Source organism: Diospyros lotus, chromosome 7 (assembly GCF_014633365.1).
Source record: "Diospyros lotus cultivar Yz01 chromosome 7, ASM1463336v1, whole genome shotgun sequence".
NCBI classification, from domain to species: Eukaryota; Viridiplantae; Streptophyta; class Magnoliopsida; order Ericales; family Ebenaceae; genus Diospyros; species Diospyros lotus.
The window spans coordinates 7,667,212-7,691,038 of record NC_068344.1 but is presented as its reverse complement, the minus strand read 5'-3'; the positions used below and the strand labels follow the sequence as shown (position 1 = coordinate 7,691,038).

The window sequence follows — 23,827 nt, the reverse complement described above, 5'->3', positions numbered from 1 at the left end:
TAAGTCACCAGTGATAAAAAATATAAGAGTGGGATCCATATGTATAATATTATTTTTATTTTTTTTATATGTGTACGTATGAGTTTCACTCGTATATTTTTTTTTATGACAGGTGGCATGCTATATCAGCAACGACACATGTCTACTAAATTGATTTTAAGTGATGGATAAAATTGCACTCAATTAAATAAAATTACAAAAATTAAAAATTTTAGATAAATTTACAAATTTGTGAAAATGTTTGAATTCTTTTTTTGCTATTTGCCCAAATAACAATTATGTAGTTTTTCATTATTAAAATAAGCTCAAAAACAAAATAATAGAAAACTGTCACATCACTGTGTGTGGATATCATTTGCTGATGAATTGTTTAAATGGGTGATTTTGTATTGTTTAAAGACACATTTGAAACCATAAAAAATTCAGAAGAAAAAAAATCAAAAGTTCAGAAGGAAAAATATACTTTTAGCTAATAATTATTTGTTAACAACCCAATTTATTTATATCTTTATATGTATTCCAATTTGAGAGAGAAACAAATGTCATACAGAAAATAATATGTTCTTTCCTAGCCAAAAGAACGGTTAAAGGTGGGCCTGTAGCGACGAGAGACGGGCTTTGGCGATTGGTTCGTTGGGGTTGGCTGGCACCTGTAAGCACTCCGATCCTCCAGTGAGTAAAAGAATAAAATGACAAAGTATAGATAGACTTAGAAAGAAAACATATATTGGCTTTGAAGAGAGCCGGTTCATATAGGAGGAGGGAAAACCCCATTTACATGCATGCGTCATGTGTTTGTAGAGTGATAAGACTGGGTATCGATGCCGATGGAGGCTTCCAGGCGATAGCATGGTGCCAATGGGACCGTTATTAATATGGATGAGATCTGTCATTAATGAGAATGAGATCTACCATTAATAAGGATGGGATCTTGAACGGGTGTGCGAGTACCCAACATGCAGCTGTAATGATGTTGTTGTAGGCTGGCACAGGGCTAGGATCAAGCCAGGGACTGAGATCAAACCATGGGCTAATGTAATACCCTATGTTCATATGAGGTTGCCATGTAATTTCGATGAGTTTAGAATACCGAAAAATTGGTTTGATAGCAGTTATAAGTACCGAATCGGCTGCAGGGAATACCTCGGAGTGGATTTGTCTAAGGAAAATGACATGGTCTCGACGAGCGTTTCGAGATAGGATTTATGGTATCGAAAGAGATCGAATCGGGAACAGTTTTCGGTACAGCTAAAATACAGCTGCCATTTAGGCTGTAAAACCGAATCGTCGTAGGAGGCTCCCGAAAAATCAATGGAACCCTAGGGGGGCTCCGGTTTTGTGTATCAAGCAACCCTTAAGTGGTTTCGGGATGAAACGATAGCCCAATGAGGACACTGAGGCAAAATCGTCTATATCAAGTAAAATTAAGTTATTAATTGTGGATTTTCAGTATTAAAATGCAAGTTTAATCGGTGTTTGAGGGCATGGTTGCAATAAGAAAATTACCCAAGTGATATTATGATAAAGTTGAGGTTTAATATGTAATTTTTATATTATGATAATGTAATATATAATCATATATATATACATATATACAGAGCATATGCATGTGCGCGTATGTGCGTGGCCAGCTTCTAAGAAGCTTTAATGGCCGTGATTTTGGGGCTGCAAATTGGAAGATAATGGCAACAGAATTTGAGGAAGATAGTTGCAGTAGGATTTAAGGAAGATTGGCAGCAAGATTTAAGGGATTATGTAATTAATAATCTATAATATATATACATATATACACGATCACGAGCGCCTATAAATTGGCAGTGACTTTGGTTGGATGAGAAGCAACAAAGCAAAGCAAAGGGAGAGTAGAGATTGAGAGAGAGCGCTTGGGCTAACCTTGGCCGAGAGGAAGAAGAATTGAGAAGGAAAGCTGGGCGGCCATGGCCGCAAGCAACCAGCTTGCAGCAGCCATTGCGACGAGCAGGAGGGGCCGACGAAGCAGCAGCGCGGTGGCAGCGGGCAGCTTTAAGCTGCCGATCGGCCAAGGGGGTGGCTCGCGGTGGCGTGAGGAGGCTCAAGGGGGCGTGCAGCGGCGGCCGGGGAAGACAGGCGTGGCCATGGCAGCAACCAGTTACAGCGAGGAGCAACCAGCCGCGGCCGCGAGCGGCTGCCAACAGCAGTCGCGGTTGTGTCCAGGGAGGCTGACGGAGGCGCTGTGGGTAGCGAGGGAGGCAGCAGCAAGTGGTGCGGCGGCTGTGCGCCCTGGTGCGATGCAGCGAAAGGAGAAGAAATGAGAGGAAAAAGAAGGAGAATAATAATAATAATAATAATAATAATAAGAAGAAGAAGAAGAAGAAGAAGAAGAAGAAAAGGAAGAAAAGAAGAAAAAAAAAAAAAAGAGGAAGAAGAAGCTGTTCGCGGAGGCAGGGGAGAAGAAGATGAACAGTAGAAGAGGAAAAAAAACAAAAAAAAAAGAAAAGAAAAAGAAAGAAAGGAAAAGGAAATAGGAAATGTTGGGAAAAAAATTATAGAAAATAGAAAATTATATTTCGGAAATATCCTGGAGATTTTGGTGAGAAAAACGGCCCAGGCACGCTTTTCGGGAATATAGCAAGCATATCAAGGAAATCGGAGATGCTAAGTCAAGGTGAGTAAAATTTCTTAAAAAATTACAGAAATTCCAGAATATTATTTTATGAATTATCGTAGTGAAATATTTAATTTGAAATTATTGAGGAAAAAATAGGAAGAAATGGACAGAAAATTATAGAAAATGCCAAAAATTATGGGAAAATAGGTTTTAATTTTTATTTAAATAATTATGGTGATTAGGATGTTTTGAGGCTTAAGTTGAAGTGACTGGTGTAAATTTTGAGGTTGGCACGCAAATCGAGGCGATGCACGCACTTCGAGACATGCGCGAATATCGAGATAACTTGATAAGCTTGAGAAGGTAAGTGATACTCCCTGATTAAAGTCAGTTTATGGAAAATTCTTGGTTTATGTTCCTCGAAAATATTTTCATCATATTGACATTCCCTGATATGTATCCATCACTTAGACTGCATACATGACATGACTATGAAATGCATGAATACATGTTGATATCATTGATCACTCACATTTGAGGACGTAGGGAGTACGAACTGGCACCGCTACTTTACCAAGGGTGCACCCATACACCTCGGCTTCGAAAGAGAGGGCCGCAAAAATGATAGGTAACATGAGGGGTGCAGTTGACACCTATGATGAAAGACATTGCATTCATGCACGAAATATGTTTTATGTACCCTTACTTAGATGATTCATCATCTAACTTGGGTTTTGCCTCTGAAATATTCAAACGTTCCAGGTAGAGATTATAGCAGATATGAGGATAAATGAGGTATGAAATGACACTTAGTAAAGTACATGAGAAATGAAATGTATGTAACGTAGCCCTGTATTTAAGTTCTACTACTTTAGATTTTGAACGATTTGAGGAATGTTGAAGATGTAAGAATTTACTTATGATTAATGTTATGATATCGGGTTTCAATCTTTGTTTCCGTATTTGATGTGTATAGTGATTCTCTTTCGAGAAAAATGATTGGGAATTCTGGGACGGATTCGAGGTATGATGTGATTTAGAATTAAGTTTGAAAAGAAAAATTTTATTGTCCCGGAGTTGGCCCAATTTATGACGCGCCCGAGAAAGCGGGTCGTTACAGCTAAGGGCGAAGATTAGGCTGAGGGACGAGATCAGGTCGGGGAACGAGACAAGGCCATGGGCCATAGATCAAATCGGGCTGGTACGGTCCACAGCCCCCCAGGTCAGATTCTCGAGAAGCGAGCGTTTGAGCTAGAGAAGAGGAAGTTGGATGAATTTTGTTGCTTTAGCCAGGTTTGAGAGCTGGGCTAACGTTAGGATATGCCTGGGATAGATGGCTGAGCTGACGTGCAGCTTCGCCTGGGTGGATGTAAGTCTTAAGGATACTTGAAGTCAGCTTGGTGCCTATGGTGAGGCAACACTTTTCACTCTCTAGCTCGTGGTGCAAGTGGTTTCGAGATTCGAGGCACTATGCCTGGGAGCTAGGATGTTGCAGACAGGTAATTAATCGCCCCTTAAATATGTGACATGTAGAGGCTTTATAGCAGTGGATCAGTGATGGATGGCTCTCAACCATCGGATGCACCATTCAGTGACCTTTATAAAAGTCCCCTTTAGCCCAAGGTTTCAACTCCTTATTTCTTCCAGTCTCTGAATTCCTACAATTTCTCGAGCTCTTGGTGTTCTCATTTCGTCTTTGAGGCCTTTGGTTGAGATTATGCTCCCTACTCACGTCCTTCATTCGCCTGTGATTTTAGCCAAGTAACTCCTAGAGTCTAGGTCCTTTTTTGTTACTGTGGACTTGTGTTGAAGCACTTACAAGGATTTTTCCAAGTGTGAGGACAGTTTATCGCTTTGCTTGCTCTCATGCCTGTGTATTCCCTTTCTATAGGAAAAATGGCACTGACGTTTCATAAGAAAAAGCTCAAGGAAGAGTTGAAGGTACTCCACAAGGAGGGGAATGAAACTACATCGGGCTTGGCTGACAAAGTAGCTTGGAAGGCTCCAGCCGCGCCAATGTTTGCCTCTTCTGTCGTACAACCTCTTCCTATGGTTGTTGCTACCAAGGTTTTGATCCCTAGTCTAGGGGAGCCTACCATTTTCGAGGAGCTAGCTTGGCATAAGAAGAGGCAGAGGGATTTCAAGTGAGAGACCCAACCGTCTGGCGGCTCAAGTCATGTTGGGCTCCAAGGTAACTCAGTTCCATTTTGGGACATCGAATTTTGGAGCGACCTCTTTATTAACGTTTATCTTGATTCGTTGTCGAAGCGAATGAGGTTATTGAATCTTGGGCAACTAACTACGTTCCACCAGGTCGAGCGTCAAGTACTCCAGCTTGTTGTAGATTGTCGATTGCTTGAGGTAGGTACCATGACCCAACTCACCAAGATGAAGGTAGACTACAAAGAAAAGCTAGATTGGGCCCGAGAATCGATGAAAAGGAAAGTTAAGAAAGCTGTGGGGGTGGCCACTGCTAAGGCGAAGAAGCGAGCCGACGAGGCCAAACGTACAGTTGGCATTCTCCAAAGTTATCTTGAAGCTACCAGTGCGGAGCTGATAAGGCTGAGGGCGGAGGTGGTGATAGCCAAAGCCGAGGTGATTGAAAAATAGATGAAAATAAAGGCTGAGGTAAAGGTTGCTCAGTAGAAGATGGCAAAGGCGAAGGTCGAGGCGGCCAAGGTCAAAAGGGAGAGGTATGAAATGGTTCTGTCCCACATCCGGGTTACTTTCTCGGAGTTGGATCTCTCGGTCTTCGGTCCCTTCAAGGAAATCAAAGAAGGTTATCTTGTGGACTTGGTGGAAGGGAGTCACACCGAGGGGGTCGATGTCCCTATCTGAGACCTTTATCAAGTCGTGATTCTGTGACGGTCTGTATGATAGTGTAAGCTTTCCATGGTTATGGCGCATAAGTCCTGTAACCTTGTGCTCTCATTTCATAATAAAATATTTCTTTTTCTCCTCTTTCGTGATGCTCTATTTCTATTGTCTTTTCTCTTGTGCTTGTCTTGTTTGGCCTCTGTGATTCTACTGCCCTTACGAACCTGTTATGCCTAGAGTTTGGTGTCTGTCGGGCAAGGTCAAGTTGGCAGGTCTCTTGGTCCCTCCGGGTCAGATGCTTGTGTGGGAGAATCCGAGCTTGTAGCTGTTTTCCCGAGCTCTATTTAGTAATTCAGTATGAGGATTAACAGCCTACTAAGCTATCTGGTTGAGTGTTTGATTGAGTTCGGAGTGTCGCTTTGGCGCCTTTACTTGACTGCGCGTGAGCCCCAAAAATCGAGACACTTGCCCGAGAATGTAAGGCACCACCTGTAGGCGTGGAGTGGTCCACTACCCTAGATAGGGTAGGCTATTCAGGGTATTAATTGCGGGGCATGTGGCAGGATCGCATTGGCCGCTTCGACTGTTGCTTGTCCATTGGGTGTCCCGCACAATGCCTATTAATATATGTTCCCTTCGCGTGTGCGTATGTCTCACATTTGCCTTTGAATTTTTCACTTGTCTTGCTTCCCTTTGCATACGAATTCTCTCGCTATTAGGCTTTCTGATCGACTAGGTAGTGTGATAGCCTACTTGTCAATGGCCATCTCGACTTCAAACTCCATTCGCACATACGACTGGGCAAGCGAAGAGGTTGCCAAGATCGCATCAAGATATACTAAAGACTCGTCTATAGAGGTGATAAGGAGGGCATTCTCCCTCTCTTGGACCAAGGATAGAGATAAAAAAGTTTGTCTGTCGTCCTTGCGGGAGGGAAGAGCATATTTGTCATTCGATTCCAGATATTGGGTTTGTCTACATGTATGATGTGCTCTTCTCAAAACTACACCTGCAGCTCCCCTTGACTGAATTTTAGGGCTCAATTTGACAAGCGATGAACGTTACCCCGACGCAACTACACCCAATGGTTGAGGCTTCATTAATGGTTTCGAGGTGCTAGTTGATTTTCTTGATTGCAAGCCTATCACGGGGCTCTTTTTCTTCTACTATCATTGGAATTAGGCTAGTAAAGGCAGTTGGATTTCCTTGACCGGATGTTCAGGGAAGATGCTGCTAAAAGCCTTCAATCAAGAGGAAAAAGAGGACGGCTTGTTCAAGGTGGGCTTGAAAGAGGACGAGCTCAGCTTTTTCCTAGATAGATTGGGTAATGAGGAGTATCCCTTATGTTGGTAGTCAGAGCCGAGGCTCCCTATAAATGTGGACTACGAGGACCTAGGTCTAGAGGGCCAAGCCTTGGCGGATGTATTTACATTCTCTCCCCATCTTGAGTTTGCGAGGCTCGTTGAATTCGGGGTGAATCCTGGGGTTTTATCTAAATACATGGGTAAGTTGTTGCTATCTCTCTTTGTTTGGTTTTCGCTAACCATGGCTTATGTTGGGGCCTCTTGTTTCAAGGCGAGTGATGCCCTATTTGACAGGGGAGGCAGTGGCGAGGCATGTGGCAGAGAAGAGGGCCCAAACAAGCTATGGGGTAACGGTTGTCGCGAAGAAAATTGTTGTTGCAAAATTGAAAGGCCCTATATTTGTTCAAATGATTTCCACGGTTGTTGCTGAAACCGTCCCTTCTCCTCTATCTGCCTAGGCAGTAAAGGTCGAGGAGGCACCTCTAGAGCGGAAGAGACATCGGGTAGCCGACGAACAGGGTCCCTCGAGCTCTCTTCAAGCTCCTGATGTGCCCGCCCCCTCAGACTGAGCTACTGACATGTCAGGCTCTTCGAGCTCTAGGCCGACTATCGATGTGCTTGACCCTTTGGGCCCAAACCAGATCGTCGACGCTCTGGGCCCCTCGGGCTCAGGCCAAGTTGGGGATGAGCCGATGCCCTCTCAGTCAAAGTGTTACCCAAGGCCGAGCTTGTGGGGCTATGACGATGTCGAGGCCGATCCCCAAAGCCTCTAGAGCTACGCCTTCCAGCCATGGAAGTTCGTCGCGGATCACCTCCTCCCTGATGCGGATCAATGGAGGAATGCTTCCCTGAGGTACTTTGAGTCGTTCTGACGGGTACAAATACTGCTTTCTCGGGGCACTGGTGCTACTCAATCACTGGTGACTAAGGCAAAATTGAGAAAGTGTGAAAGGCTGGAGGCCAAAAAGAAATTAGGGGCGGGAAGGTAACTAGCCAAGAAAGCCTAGGAGACCATGCAGGAGCGGGTCTAGGTGCAGTTAAGGACTGAGACAGATGACCTCCATGACCGGGTTGTGTCGATCAAGATGGAAGCTGCAAGGGCAAAGTCCGATTTCCAAAGGGTAATCAATCAAAGAGATATGGCTCGATAGAAAATGAATGAGCTGAAAGAAAGAGTTGGGATGTTGGACACCGAACGAGATGCTCCCTTTCGTAAAGCTGCTCGTCTAGAAGTCGTGTTGAGGAGCTTGAGGAGGGAGGCCCTCGGGCAATATCTTGAGGGTTTCAACACGGTGCTGGCGCAAGTTCGGTTACTCTACCCTAAGACGGATCTCACCGACTGTGGTCCCTTCAAGGAGATCGTGGGTGGCTGGCTTGTGGACTCGGATTCAGAGGGCTTAGCCGACCAAGGTGGGGCCTTGGAGAGGGTGCAGGAGGTGGGAGGTCAGTTGGGGGAGACCAGACGAGCAACCTGGTGAGGCCTCGGTCGTCACCCAGCCGAATCAACTTGCTATCAATCCCTAAGGTAGCCCTTTTTGTGACACCCCACTTTCTCAAGCGTGTTATAACCTAGGACAATTCTGTAATAATAATTTTTTTCTTTCAAAATTAATGCTAAATTATATCATTCCTCATATCCATTCCAAAATTTTCATACATCTATCTCAAAAGAGAATCATCATAAACATCAAATACAGAAGCTAGAATCGAACCTTAACTTTAACATTAACCAATAATAAGGTTATACATCATCGTTCTTAAAAAATGTTTCGAATTTAAAGTAGTAGAACTTAAATACATGGGCTACATAATATCCAATCATTACATCATGCACTTTGCTAAGTGTTATTTCATGTCTTATTCATCCTCATTTCTGCTAGAATCTCTATCTGAAACGTTTAAATATTTCAGCGGTAAAGCCCACGTTAGATGATGAATTATCTAAATAAGGGTATAATAAATATATTTCGTGCATGGATACAATATGTAAAATGTCATCATTCTTTTAATTTGAGTCGATCGCACCTAATTGTTGCTCCCTATTTTTACAACCTCATTACCAGGTCGAGGTGTATGGGTGCACCCTTGGTAAAACAGCGGTGTCAGTCCGTAATCCCAAACCCTATGCAATGCATGACCAATAATATCATCGTGAATGTATGCACATTTCATCATAGCATGTAAATGTAATCTACATGACATATCACATCAAGACATGACAACATAATAAAACCATTTACATAAAATTAGATTTTGGGTCAAACCACTTACCTTGAATGTATCTTATAACATCTTAATTATCATGCCAGACTTCTGACGTACTCAATTTGAAACCTCAACATTCCCTGGCCATCATGTTTATTCAAAGATATTAATATTTTATTTTTCCTAATTTTCTCATAACTTTTCTCTATTTTTTCCTTTTTTTTAATAAATCCAAATTAAATATTTTTTAAATATTTCTTTATAACAATTCATAAAATAAATTTCTTAATTTTTTAGAAAATTTTACTCATCTTAACTTAGCCTTTCAGGCTTCCTTCGTATGTATGTCTTGACCTCAAAACGTGTGTCCAATCAATTTCCTGGCTCCGGGCATGCTCCTCCAGCCCCAAGTTAGTTCCTAGAATTTTTTAGGATTTTTCTATAGTTTTTCCTATTTTTCTCCATTTTCTTTTCTTTTCTTTTTTTTTTTCCTTTTCTTTTTCTTTTTCTTTTTTTCTTTTCTTCCTTCTTCTTCTCCTTCTCCTTCTCCTTCTTCCTCTGTAACAGCCCACCTTATCAGGGCGTGTTATGCCTTAGGAAATTTGGATCTTATTTTTTTTTTTTTATTACATCACTCCCGAAATTCCCTAAGACCTATCTAGTGCTTGACGAGATCTTTACACTAGAAAATAAATACAAAGCGGAAGCTGAATCAAACCTGCTCATGGCATTACATAAATAATTGAACATGACATTTATTATAAAGTTGTTACATAAGCTTCTGAAAATAAAGTAAAACGTACATAATTTTTGAACTATTCATATTACAACATAACATGGCACATTTACTCGTTTCTTGACGTCTCGCATCACTACACATCTTCAACCTCTATATCATCACTGCCAATCCAGACTGAAACGTTGAATGTTCCAGTGGCGAATCCAAGTTAGATGATGAATCATCTAAATAAGGGTACATAATGCTATGTCATATGTGTATGCAATGTCTTTTCTCGTAGGTGTTAACTGCACCCCTCATGCTACCTACCATTTTAGCGGCAACCTCTTTCGAAGCCGGGGTGTATGGGTGCACCCTTGTTAAAGTAGCGGTGCCAGTTCGTACTCCCTACGGCCTCAAATGCGTGTGATCAACAATATCAACGTGTATTTATGCATTTCATAATCATGTCATGGATACAGTCTACGTGTTGGGTACATATCATAGCATGTCAATATGATGAAAGCATTCTCAAAGATAAACATTTATAACCGTACTAAGTTTGAAATGGTACAATTACAACTAAGTTGTCTCGAAAGGCGTGTCAACCTCAAAAATCGTGCCGAGCGACTATTTCTCAATTTCTTGCTCTCAATGACTCCTAAAACATCAAACATCAATTTATTTTTAGAATATCATTTTACTATTTTTCATAATTTCTTCAATTTTTTCTTTTATTTCTAAGCCTTATCTCTTCAAAATTACATAATAATTATCTAGACTTCCATAAAATCTAATTTATCTTTACTAATATTCCTTAAATAATATTTCTAGTATTCTGGAATTTTCTTGGAATTTTTCAACTCAAATTCCTATTTTTCCTTATTTCCATAATAGAAAAACTATTTAAATAAATGGCTAATTTAACATTTTTCCAGAAATATTTTTCACAAAACATGACATAAACAAAATTCCAGATTTAATAAATTTTTTTGCAAAATTTTTTATTTCTTTTATTTTATTTTTTCTTTATTTTTTCTTTCTTTCTTTTCTTTTCTTTTTTATTTTCTTTTTCTTGCCGGCGCGTGCAAGGCACGCACCTTCTTCCCACTTGCAGGTGCATGCAGTCATGCGCTTGGTCTGGTTCTTCTTCTCCGACGGCTTCCTTACCGCCGGCGAACCTCCCGAGCTTTGAAACGAGGCCCTACCCCCCCTAAACCCGACCTCCCAAAGCCAAATATGGCCTTAAAATCGAGAAAAAAGCACAAGAAGTACCTCGATTTGAGCAATGAAGTCTCAACTCCGGCGAGGCGCGATTTTCCAGCGAGAGCTCGAATCTCCTTTCTTGCTACTCCGTTGGCCACCAAATGCTCCAGAAATGTTGCCCACGAAGCAAGGACTAAAACTCTATTCTCAAACCTCTCAAACACTTACCCAAACGCTCGATCTAAGCCACGAAATTTTCGGATGAATGGGGTTGTCCAAGTGCGGCTATTTATAGCCAAAACTCCGCCATGAACGTCCTATCGAGGCACCCAAGTGCCCTAGAGGTCATTTCCAACGGCCATTCCTCATTTAATGCCCCTCCTTCTCCCTGATTGCTGATTGCAGGCGCGACCAGAGCATGGTGGCGCGCCTGTTCCGGATTTTCGACGATATTTTTTTTTTTATTTTATATATATACAGATATATATCTACCTATACATATACACATTTATATTATACATATATACATACGCATACATTTATACATATGCCTATTTATATTCATGCATATATACCTATACATATACGTTTATACTTATTACATGCCTATTTACATTTACGTACTTATATTTACATATACATTTATACTATATTTTTTGGCATAAGCATATAAACATAATCAAACTAAATTAATTACATATCACTAAAAAAATAAATTTAATAAACAATTAAAACTCTAATAATTTCTTTAGGGTCACATACCTTATATCATTAAATAAATTTCGCTACTAAATTTATACATACTCACTGAAATTTCTCTAGGGCCTAAAATCAGGATATTTACGGTATCTCAAGGTATTACATCCTCCCTGCTTCCTACATGCACTGCCTGCACACCATCCCCACAGCCACCGTTGTTTGGCCCTTCATCAACCACCGTTGGCCTTGCTGGACCACCCGCCGCCCCTGCGGCCATCACCACTCCTCTGCTATCCGTCGCTTGGTGTTTCCTAATAGTTGAGAGCTTAAGGCCATGACTGTTATGGTCGCGCCTAGCCACTCTAGTCGTCGACCACCACTACGCATGCCACCAGTGCTTGCCGCGACCTCACTGCCAGTCGTTGTTGCCACCAACGTGACCTCTAGACGCCTTCACTACCTAGCCATCTCTCTCGATCGCTGCTTGCTCGCGGTCACTGCCTCCTCCTCCGATTTCATTTCTCTCAAACTCTACCTTTATTTGTAGGCTAATCTCACTACCTTGCCCATCTCGTGTTACGTGGAGATCACACCATTGCAACCATAACGTTTGCAGGGCATGGAGTTGCAAGGCATAGCTATGAATTGCAGAGGCATGACCTCATATATGTGCGTATACATATATATAATGATATATTACATTATAATAATAATAATAAATTACACATTTAAATTCAAATTTCATCCTTATATTATTTGGGCAATTCTCTAATTGCAATTACATCCTCAAACACCAAATTAATTGGTGTTACGATAAATAAAATCCAAAATTAATAACTTAAATCTTATTTGATATGGACGATTTCGGCTTTGCTCCCTCACCGGACCTTTGTTTCATCCTGAACCCACTTCAAGGTTGATTGTTACAAAAAATTGAAACTCCTTCAGGATTTTGTTGACTTCGCGGGAGTCCCCTACGATCATTTAGTTTTTCAGCCTGAATTTGTATCAAAAACTGACTCGATTTTAATGTCTTTTAATATCATAAATCCTACATTAGAATGCTCATCGAGACCATATCATTTTTCTTAAACATTTACACTCCAGGGCACTCCCTACAGTCGATTCGGTACTGATAATTGTAATAAATTATACTTAAGTCCCAAATATTTTGATAATTTCACCTATGGCCCACATTAAAATTACTCTTGAGCCTTTTTAAAAATTTGGGATATTACACTTTTGCTTATTCTCGCTTAGATTTTCCCTTTATCATATTGTGTAAATGGTGTAGGTGTTTTTCTTTAGTATCAAATAAAAGGGCATGTTCTGGCTCCTATAACTCTTTCTTTTTCGTCCTGTTTTCTTTGCAATTGATTTTTCAAGATTGGGATAGACTTGAGTTCTGCCCACTGAGGTAGACCTGAGCACCTAGAGGTAGACTAAAGCCGACAGGTTAGCAAGTGAGGTACAAAGTGGTTGTGTTCTACGCTCGGTCTTTCTCGGGTTGCCTGAGGGTGGTAGTCTGAGTGCTGTGTTTGGAGTGCACGTGTGACACAGAGTCCAAAGTGCGTGGTTATGAAGGTGAAACGATGTTTTCAAATGCAGTGGCTGCAATGGGTACATGGGTACGTGGTCCGCCGCTTCCCTAGGCTAGGATACTAATTGCTTGGGTACGTGGCCCTATTGTAACAGTGGCTCTTTGGCTACCAGATATAGAGCATTAATGTCAGGGCACATGGCGGGATCGTATGTAAAAGTGGAGGACGATCGTCTATTCGTTGCTCTTTACAATGCCTATAAAGGGGAGGATTCCACCTTTGCTTTCGCTCATCGTATAGTTATTCTTGGGTACCTTTTACTTTCTGAGAAGCCTTAGGGTTTAAGGGTCGAGAATGTCGATCAAATTGAGGCCCTATCAGCTCATAGCAATGCCTATAGGGTTAATTGTTGTACCCATGGTCGAAGTTAGGCGTGTTTGGGAAAAAATAGTACTAAAATGTGTGATTTGGGGTGATGGCGGTAATAGGGTTGGTGGTTTTGGATGAGCGTGGTATGAGGGTTGGCTTATTCTTAACCCTTTGTTGTTCTAGCCCTCCTCCCTTCCATGGAAATCTAGGTTACGGGTCTGCCCTCACGCTGGGGTGGTTGTGTTTCGTGGAACTTACTCTAGGGATCTTGGCAGATCTCCTTGGAATTCTATAGCTCTATTGTGGGGGAGGGGTCGTTCTATTGGCAGATCTCTAACCACCTGGTTGGGTAGTCGCAACCTTTATGCATGGCGAGGTTTCCCGCTGGGGTATGGGACCAGCTACCTCCTTCCTCCACCTTGGGAGTTATTCTTACTCCTGTTTGTTGGCCTCCAATCATGTTGGTTCTACCCACAAGGCATAGTTGAGGCCGGGGGACCCGCCTACCTTGATATGCTATGGGCGCTTTGTGGATGGCGCGTGTTCAACAGCTGTGTCGGCCTTGTTGTGCTATAGCTTGATTATCGTGAGCTAGAGGGCTAGCTTGGTCGCATCTTTGTAGTGTTGTAAGTTGATTATCAAGAATGTAGGGAAGTGAAGAATTTTTGTAGCTTGATTGTATTTTGTAATGAAATGAAGAATTTTTTGAATACCTTGTAGCTTATGTTCTTTCTTTGTTTTATATTGTTTGCTCGAATGCCCTGGTTGGCATAAGCGCTGGGCGAGTCGGGGTTGCTGGATCTGCCCAATGTGAGGCGCGATTTTACAAGATCGAGGTGGCTTTTGGTTTGTTAACACTTGAATAAAATAAAGTGTGAGTAATAAAATAAGGAATTCCTGAGTACCTTGTACCTTCTGTTCTTTACTTTATAGTGTTTGTTTAAATTTCCTAAGGTTGCAGATTGAGTGACCAAGACAACTCAAGGTCGAGGTGAGACCGAGAAAACTCGAGGTCTGCCAATGCCTGTTTAATACAATGCTATATTAGAAAGGGATCGAGGTTGTTCGAGGTCAAGGCGAGAGCGAGAAGACTCAATCTGCCAATGCCTATTTGATACAAGGCTATATTAGAAAGGGACCAAGGTTATTCGAGGTCGGAGCGAGATTTAGAAGACTCGAGGTCTTCCAAGGCTCGTTTGATACAAGGCTATATTAGAAAGGGACCAAGTTTACTCGAGGTCTGTTAGTGTCGATGCCTGTTTGTTATAAGGCATGGTTCGAACGAGGGAAGTCCTCGAGATCCACCAGTCGGAATAGACCTGGGTACTTAGGGGCGGACTGACCGTATTGGTTTGTTCCAACAACACGGTTTGGCGAGACCTAGAAGACTCGAGATCCTTCGGTGCCCGTTTGATACAAGGCATCGCTTGGACGGGGGAAGTCCTCGAGGTTCGACCGCCGGGATAGACCCGGGCACTTGGGAACAGACTAACTACATCAATTTGTTCTGGCAGCACAGCTTAGCGAGACCGAAGAGACTCGAGGTCAGCTGGCACCTATATGGTGTGAGGATTCTGAATGTTGACAAGAAATAAGAAAATTTGGGCTTGGACCCTTGTAAGGACATGATTAATAACAAATAAAAGTAACTGCCTTGATTAAGTGAAGTGTGTTCAATTGAGTGATACAAGAAAATAGTTGTTTAGCTATAGAATTTTCTCAGGTTGGCTGCGTTCCATGATCTGGGCAAGGGCTGTCCCAAGAGCTTGGCCAGGTCGTAGCTCTGCTGCCGATGTTGTTAGTGACTTAGTAAGGGCCTTCCCAGTTGGCACCGAGCTTCCCTTGTCCAAATCGTTGCCTTGGGCCTTCAATCTTTCTTAGGACCAAGTCTCTTTGGAATCTTCAAGGTTTAACCTTTTTATTGTATGTTCGAGCCTTCCTTTGTTTGGAAACCTGCTCACGAATGTAGGCCTGGTCTTGGATCTCCTAGATGAGATCAAGGTCGGCTCTTAGGTCTTCGTTATTGGGGTCATCCTGAAAGTGTTGGCGCCTAGGACTGGGCTTCCCGACTTCTACCAGTATCATGGCCTCAGACGCATAAGTTAGCCGAAAGGGGGTTTCCAAGGTATAAGTTTAAGTTGTGTGGTATATCCATAACACTATCGTGATCTCTTCCGTCCATACACCCTTGGCTTGATCGAGTCGTTTCCTCAATTTGATTAAGATGATTTTGTTAGCATCTTCGGCTTAGCCATTGGTCTGTGAGTGCTCGACCGAGATGAAAACTTGGTGGATGCCGAGCTCTTTGCAAAATTTCTAAAGTTTATTGTTTGTGAACTGAGTTTCGTTGTCCGAACTGAGCAGTCCGGGCAAGTCATACTAGCAGATGATGTTCTTCCAGATGAATTTTTTATCTTTTCAGCGGTGATAGTGGTCAAGGGTTCTATTTTGATCCATTTGGTGAAATAATCGACTACCACTACCATGAACTTGAGTTATCCTAAGGCAATCAAGAAAGGCCCAAGGATGTCTATCCCCCATTTGTAAAAGGGCCAAGCACTACTGAGGCTATAGAGCTCTTCTGGTGGGGAATGATGTGCACTTGCGACCTCTAGCATTTGTCACAATGCTTCACGTAGGTTAGGCAATCGTTTCTCATTGTCGGCCAATAATACTCGTCTCTTAACACTTTTGCTGCCAGGGATCGTCCTCTAAGAATGCTTCCACACACCCTTTCATGTACCTCGGCCATGATGTACGTGGACTGGTTGGTGTTGACACACTTGAGGAGCGGTGTGGGAGAGCCTCTTCTATATAGCTGATCTCTAAGCAGGCGAACTTTTTGAGTTTCCTAGCTTCCTCCGTGCCGGCGGGAAGTGCCTCATCTTGTATGAATCGGATGATAGAGGACCTCCAGAATTCTAGTGCTATCTCCACGGTTTGAACATCGGTTAGGTCAATAGTGGGCGAGTCCAAAGCTTCCTCTGGCTAAAGGAACGGTCGAAGATAGGCCTGCAGTGGCGAGGGACGGGCTTTGGCAATCAATCCGTCGGGGGACAGTTGGCACCTGCAAGTACTCTAATGCTCCAGTGAGTAAGGGAGTAAAATGGCAAAGTATGGGTAGGCTTAGAAAGAGAACATATCTTGACTCTAAAGAGAATTGGTTCATATAGGAGGAGGGGGCATACATGTGTGTTGTGTGTTTGCAGGGTGATAAGACTGGGTATTCAAGGCCGATTGAGGCTTCCAAGTGATAGCATGGTGCCAACGAGACCCTTATTAATGTGGATGGAATCCACCATTAATGAGGATAAGATCTGTCATTAATGAGGATGTGATTTTGAACGAGCATGCGAGTACCCAACATGCGACTGTAATGATGTTGTTGTAGGTTGGCGCAGGGTCAGGATCAAGCTAGAGACCAAGATCGAACCATGGGCTAAGGGCCGAGATTAGGCCAAGGGACATGACTGGGTCGTGGGACATGGGCCGAGATTGGGCTAGGGGATGAGACTGGGCCGTGGCTTATGGTCACATCGGGCTGGTACGATCTAGAATCTAATGGCATATGGTCGAATCAGGCTGGTACGATCGAGAATCTAATGGTATATATCTTTTAAGTAGTTTTGCATAGAAGAAAGAAAAATATTAAGCTCTTATTCAATTTTGAAAAATGTTTTTAATTTTTAATTTTAAAGTTTATAGTTAAATATATTTTAATATTTTATGTTTTAAAAAGTTATAGCATTCATTTTCAAAAATATGTTTCCAAATTCATAGTTGAAATATTAGAAAATTAAAGTTAAAAAATAAAAAATATTTTCTACAATTCAACATGGCTGATGACGATTTGGGACCGAGAATCTGCTTTGACTGGAGTACTTGCAAGAACAAATAATGTTGGATCCCTAATTTAGCATTTGATATTCAAATAAGTAAGGCGCACTACTAAGTGATATATAATAGGCTAGATGAGTTAGATTTTTTTTTTTTTTTTTTTTTTATGATCTAAGTGTTCAAAGTTCGCCTACCTAATCTCAAAGAAGACTGGTCTTCCTCCTTGATTTGGCCTCCGAATAAATCGGATGTGATCACAAGTTTATACACTTTCAAACAAACACGTGGTTAGTCTTCACTGAATAGGATATTTCTGCCCTATCAAGAGTTAATCGTCGTCACTTTTAAAGAAATTTAAGAAATTCATCACTTACGCCATGCTCTAGGGACAAATGAGTTAGATTTTTTATATAAGTTTAGGTGAGACAAGATAGTCAAAATTATCTTTAAAATTTCTTGCCTTAGTAATTACGGCCTGATGAAAAAATTTATGATTCGGATCAAGTTAACAATGAATCTCCCAGTATGCCCATTTCAAATCTTTCCCAATTGAGATGTGAGAGTAAATCCATTAAGTTATCTCCTTAAGTGAGAAGATAGGTGTGACTGCTTTAATCTTTGAGAGAAGGACACGTGGTGGGCCATGAATAAGTGTTCTTCTAGGAAGATTAAGTAATGTTACCCCTTTGGTGATGCCTCATCATGCATGCCCAAGCATTTATAGAACTAGCGGGTAGCACCGCGAGTAATTGAAGGTACACTTTGTATTGGTGTCGGCAATGGAGAGAGAGAGTGGAAAGGGAGGCAAAGCAAAGCAAAGCAAAATATTCATAATCCGCGATAGGGACCTCATTGTTATTGTCTGAGACTGCAACTTCACCAACGACAAGTCCTGCTTCTTATGTTCCCTCTCTCTCTCTCTCTCGTTGGGTTCTAAAAACCTGTTTGCAATGGGTTTTTGATTCTAGATATAGGGTTTTGAGTTCATGATTCTTGTCCATCGATTTTAGATTAGCTTATCTCATATTGTCTCGTTGGCCGATTTTGATTTTTGTTATTTTGAGGTTACATTTAATATTCAAAGTTTGTCTCGATTTGATATTGCTCTTGTCCCTAGATATCCAGACAACTGGTGCATTGAGTGTTTGCATTTCTTCTTTGATATTTTTTTTGTGGTTCTTATTTGTTGATTGATGGGTTTGATTTGTTTTTCATGATCATTGTTTAGATTGGTTTTTTATGATTTCTTATTTGATTTTTTTTATAGTTTTGATTGAAATCTGAGGTGGTTGGATTTGGGTTGAAACCCAATAACTGTTAGATATTTGTCTCAAATAGGTTGCAAATTTCTTTCTATATGTTTTATGTGAAAAATATATATATATATATGTGTTGTTATTTAACTTTAGTTTAAAGCTGATGACAGGTGGCAGCATGTCTGTTGATTTGCATCACTTGGTTGCCCACATATATATATGCGGACGGATATAAGGAGAAAGTATTCTGCTCTCTCTCACTCTCTCATTCTCTCTCGCCCTTTGTTATAGAAACCCTAACTCTGAAATCTGATCCCTTCTATGTATTTTTGATGTATTGTGTGTGAACAATCGATGCTTCTGAGAGTGCTCTTGATTCTTGCTGAGATTGCAAGTTTGTGCTTCTTTATTTGCATCGTATATCACTGTAAGTTGGGTTTTTTCAGTTTATAGGGTTTGGATTATTGTAATCCTATTTTGTGTAATCTTGTTGCTCGGATCTAGTGGATTGATTAGGGGTCGAAAGCCCCTGCCGTGAGTAGAATTCTATTTTGAATCCGAACACGTAAACTACTCCGTCTCTTTGTATGCGTGTGTAAGCGTTGCTTTATTGTTCTTGTGTATCTGTTTGTTTCGATCTTGTGGGTGTTTGGTTTCGGATATTCAAACAGGTTCAACAATAACAATGCTAGGTTTGGAAGGGCTCGAGTCTGGCCGCGACGACTTAATTTTCAACACCTCCTAGATTTAAGAGTATTTTAGTTATTTTAAAAAATTTAACAATGGTAATATAATTGTAAGAAAGAAAGTGTCGCACGGTCAATAAAATTAAAAAAAAAAAGTTAGTTTTTAAAACTTATATGTAATTAATTTTTTTAATCAAATCTCAAAAATTCTTCATCCTAATATTTTTATATGTCAAAGATAATATCGTCAATTTACTCAAGAAAATTTGTTCTTCTACTCGCATCAGATTTGTTCAACGTGAACACGTAAAGAAAGGACGTATGGGGTGTTTTGGTTGGGGGGGGGGGGGAGGGTTGCTGCGTAGGCCTACGCTCCCTCTCATTTTACCCGCATTAAATAAATATTATATTATCTAATACAAATAACATAACATTCTCCTTTAGTAAGTGTCATTTGATATTTGTCCTTATAAATCCAATAAGAAGCGTGACTGAGTCAATTCAAATGGAGATACAACACATTTGCATGCTAGCGGTTCGTAAGTGATCTAAGAGACCAATGGTTTAGGGAAATTCAAATCCTATCAAAAAGGTCAGCAAATTTTAATATTTAATATTTTTATTTATTTAAATTAATCAAAGTGTAACGCGACGACAAATTTGCGAAATTCTTGAGTCACCGTGCCATTATCCCTTATGAATCCAGTTTTTTCTCATGTTACCCCCACGAGATATCATATTAATTAAATTATAACTTTTTAATTAAGAATTGAGAGTTAGGATTTAATTCATCATTGAAATATATTTTCTTGATAAATCCTAGCCCTCCTTTCTTAGTCTAAGATTTAGACTTTAATAAATTAGTAACATGAGAGGAGCCGAATTCATCCTAAAGTCATTCAAGATATGTATTAACTTTCGACGCCCTTCATTAATTTAGAAATAAATATTATTATTATTATTATTATTATCCATCTACCGTCACTCCGATTATACTTTGCACAAAAAAAATATTTTAATCTTATATTCCAATTCTGGTTTACATGTTAAAATATAATTCAAAAGAATATAAATTTTTTATTTTAGCATAAAGAATAGTTTCTAAAAATTAACTATATGTTTCTACACATATACATGTGCAGGTATATCTGTATGTGTATGCATGTATATTTGTTTTATGCAAAAGTTAATTTTATTTTTTAATTAAAGAAAAAAAAGTAAGTGATCGAGATTGTAGAGGTGTAGAAATGGATAGTTCAATTACCAAATTGACCAAAATCCAACAACTAAAAAAATCAAATTGTTTTAAAGAATTGAATTGAACTGATCGAACAAATTAAAAAATCGAACAAAATAAAAATTGAAAAAACTGAAGTGACCAAATAAATTGAGCAAATACAAAAATTTGAAAAACATGACAAACTGAAAAAAGTGAAGAAACCAATAAAATCGAAAACCACCAAAAAAAACCTAAAAACCTTAACTGAAATTCACCTATGTGGGTTATTGGTTGAAACAAAGAGAACAGGGAATGATGGGCTAGTTGTGGGTCATCGATCAGAGCAGGGGAAGGGTAGGTCGATTTCAGTCATGACTTGCGGGTCTTCAGTCGAAGCAAAGAGGAAGATAAGGATGACAATGTTGATGGGCTAAGGCGAAGAGGACTCGGTTCTGCATTCAACTCGTAGATCACAGGCCAGAACAAATAGGAAGATGAAGACGACGATGATCGATGGGGGATAGGGATGACGGTCGTCGGTCAAACGTTGAAAGGGAAGGACAAAGGAGGGCAAAGGTCGAAGATGAAGTTTCAATCTTTTAACTTGTGCTCTTACTTCTTTCTTTTCTTCTTCTTCAATGCTCGCACTTGAGCAAAAAAGGTTGTCATTTTATAAATTCGGTCAATTCAATTATTTTAGTTATTTTCAACACAAAAACCTATTATTTTTCTTTGATAATGAAAAATTTTATATATTTGGCATTTGAAAATAAATTACATTTTATCTTTAGAAATTGAAAGAAATTGAAAATAAAATATCCAAGCAATGCTAAAGGATTAAACATGATTTCAATGTATGCAAAATCTTTTATACTTATTTTGAAATCAAATCTTTTGTATTTGTTTTGATATCAAATGTGTTGTCAAAATATTTTCCATATCATGAATACTCTATTTAAAAATAAAACTATTGACCATGTTAGTGAAACTGTCGATCGTTTGTGCCTTTAAATTTTGGGTTGTCAAAGTAAGGTAAAACTATCTATCGATTTGTTAAAACTATTAACAGTTTTTGGTCTTTCAGCAAAACTAGTCTACCATTCTATTGAACTAGTGACGGGACAAATTTTAGGTCTCAGTTATTTTTACGTAAGTTCAAAAAAATATTGAAAATGACTGTATAATGTCGACATTTACCAAAAATTGTCCACCGTTTGTCAATATAAAAATATATGAGCCTGAAGTTCTCCAATTTAAAGAAAGATATTTTTATTAGCTTTATACTCCTTTATCAAAAACATATATAACTACATAAGTACGAGGTTATATAAAAAGACTTTTATAAAATATTTTGAAAATCATCTATAAACTAATTTTACTAAACAGATGTTTTTCAAGATTATTTTCTCCATAAATTAAAATACAAATTTCTCAACAGGATGCTACTAAGATTTTTGAATTTTTGACTTTGATTTTTCTAAAACACGCCCCCAACAACTTGTTTATGAGTCAACCTTCGTAAGGATGTTTGAACTCTATGCTTGAACACTTTTTTATATTCTAGCTCAACTAGTTTAAGCTAAATGATTTGAATTTAGGTTTGTTATCAAGTGTATTCATGAACAAAAAGTTATCGAGTTCGTTCATGAATAAGTTATTGAGCTTGTTAAAGAATAAGAAGTTAAAACCCTAATCATGAATAAAAAAAATAAGTTTGTTCACGAGCGAAAATACAATCAATTATAGATGAATTGTTTTTATTTTCTTAATGAATAGTTCATACAATAATATTATTTAACAAAATCATAGATATCAAACGAAGAAAAAAATAAAATAAACCCTAAAACATTTTACACACACACATTCTCTATCTCTCTTGCTAAATGGATAAACAAGAATTTTAAACGAATTATAAATGAATTTTTTTATGAATAAAACTTAGCTAGACAAGTTTCTATTTAAGCTAGGCTCATTTATTAAAGGAATTCTAAATTATTTTTTTTTGAATTCGTTTATTTACTAAATAAGCAAATATAAATGAGCCCAAACTGAGTTTATTTATGAGTTGTTCACCGAACATATTAGTTTGTTTACTCTATTATCTTTTTTTTTTATAAATAATACATTCATTAAAAAAGAAAAATCGTAAAGCGTCTAGAACATATAGCTAGGGCATACCTCGCTTAATACAAAGCACAAATACAACATAACACATATAATACAAGGAACAACAAACTACACTAGAACAAGCCTAAAAAACATATGAGGTAGAAAACAAACACAAAGAAAATACAATTGACACAAGGTAATGGCAACAAGCACTTTAGTAAGGAAAGAGGCTAGAGACAAATGCAGAACAACCTTGAGGGGAGGGGAAAATCGTCAATTCATGAAATCCTCTCGTCGATTGAGACAACCCCCATTCCACTAGGAAGCTTGAAGTAGGAGCAAACTGTCAAACTCCAAGGTACTAAACTAGAAACTCAGCATTGGAAGGAGAGTTGGCCGGCCAGAAGAGCTGTAAAATAGCCCTAAGGGAAGAAGAATAAGAATAAGAAAGAGGAGGAGGAAAGAGAAAAAGAAGAAGAAGATGTAGTAGTCTGATCGAAATCAATGAAAGGAGAAGAAATAGTTATTTTTTATACGAAATCAATTGAAAAAAAAAGTAACGATTGTCCAATTTGAAGAAGTAGATGCCCATTATCAAATAAGTGGAAGACGAATAAGTAGTAGTCATTTGATCAAAATAGGATGATTACAACTTCTTCATCTATCATTGATTTTAGATTAAAGATTTTGAATAAGCAACCGAACCGAATCAAATGAATGCTAATTCTTCGACTTTCACCAATTTCAAATTAAAGAAATAGTCAAATTAAATAATTTTTTTTTATCTTTATCAATTTCAAATGTCTTTGTCATTTTCTTTTTTTTCTTCCCCTTTCTTAGTTGTGATTGCCAACGAACCCACTAGTAATAGGTTTTGATCTTCCAACGTAACGGATGAGCCCAATTTTAGTCAATGGTGAGCCCACTGGAAAAGGATTTTAGCGGCTAGAGTTCATTGTTGATGACTTCTTTTTATTTTTTATTTTTATTTTTAATTAAATTAAAATTTAATTAACAGTATTAGTGATCAAATAGTTTTGCAAAAAAAACCCACGTCACAGAAAATTTTTAAATATTTTTAAAATCACAACAAATTAAAAAAAAAAAAAACTCAAACTATAAAAAATTTAAATATAAATTAATTTAATTTTTAACCAAAATGGGGGGGGGGGACCACCACAGAAACGACTGCACCGCACAACGTGCGGACTGCGCCTCGTGTTCGATCCCCCCCCGCAGCAAGAAAGAATCTTCTCTTAATTACCCTTCTTCTG

General features: G+C 39.3%; 1 long non-coding RNA gene across 1 annotated transcript; it reads left to right on the top strand.

Annotated features, from left to right (window-relative positions):
- The first annotated feature begins 1,856 nt into the window (after positions 1 to 1,856).
- On the top strand, positions 1,857 to 19,037 carry LOC127806769 (uncharacterized). The gene is made up of 3 exons (XR_008024499.1): positions 1,857 to 2,644; positions 2,830 to 2,950; positions 18,710 to 19,037. It is a non-coding gene; the product is annotated as an uncharacterized LOC127806769 (long non-coding RNA).
- The last annotated feature ends 4,790 nt before the right edge of the window (positions 19,038 to 23,827 follow it).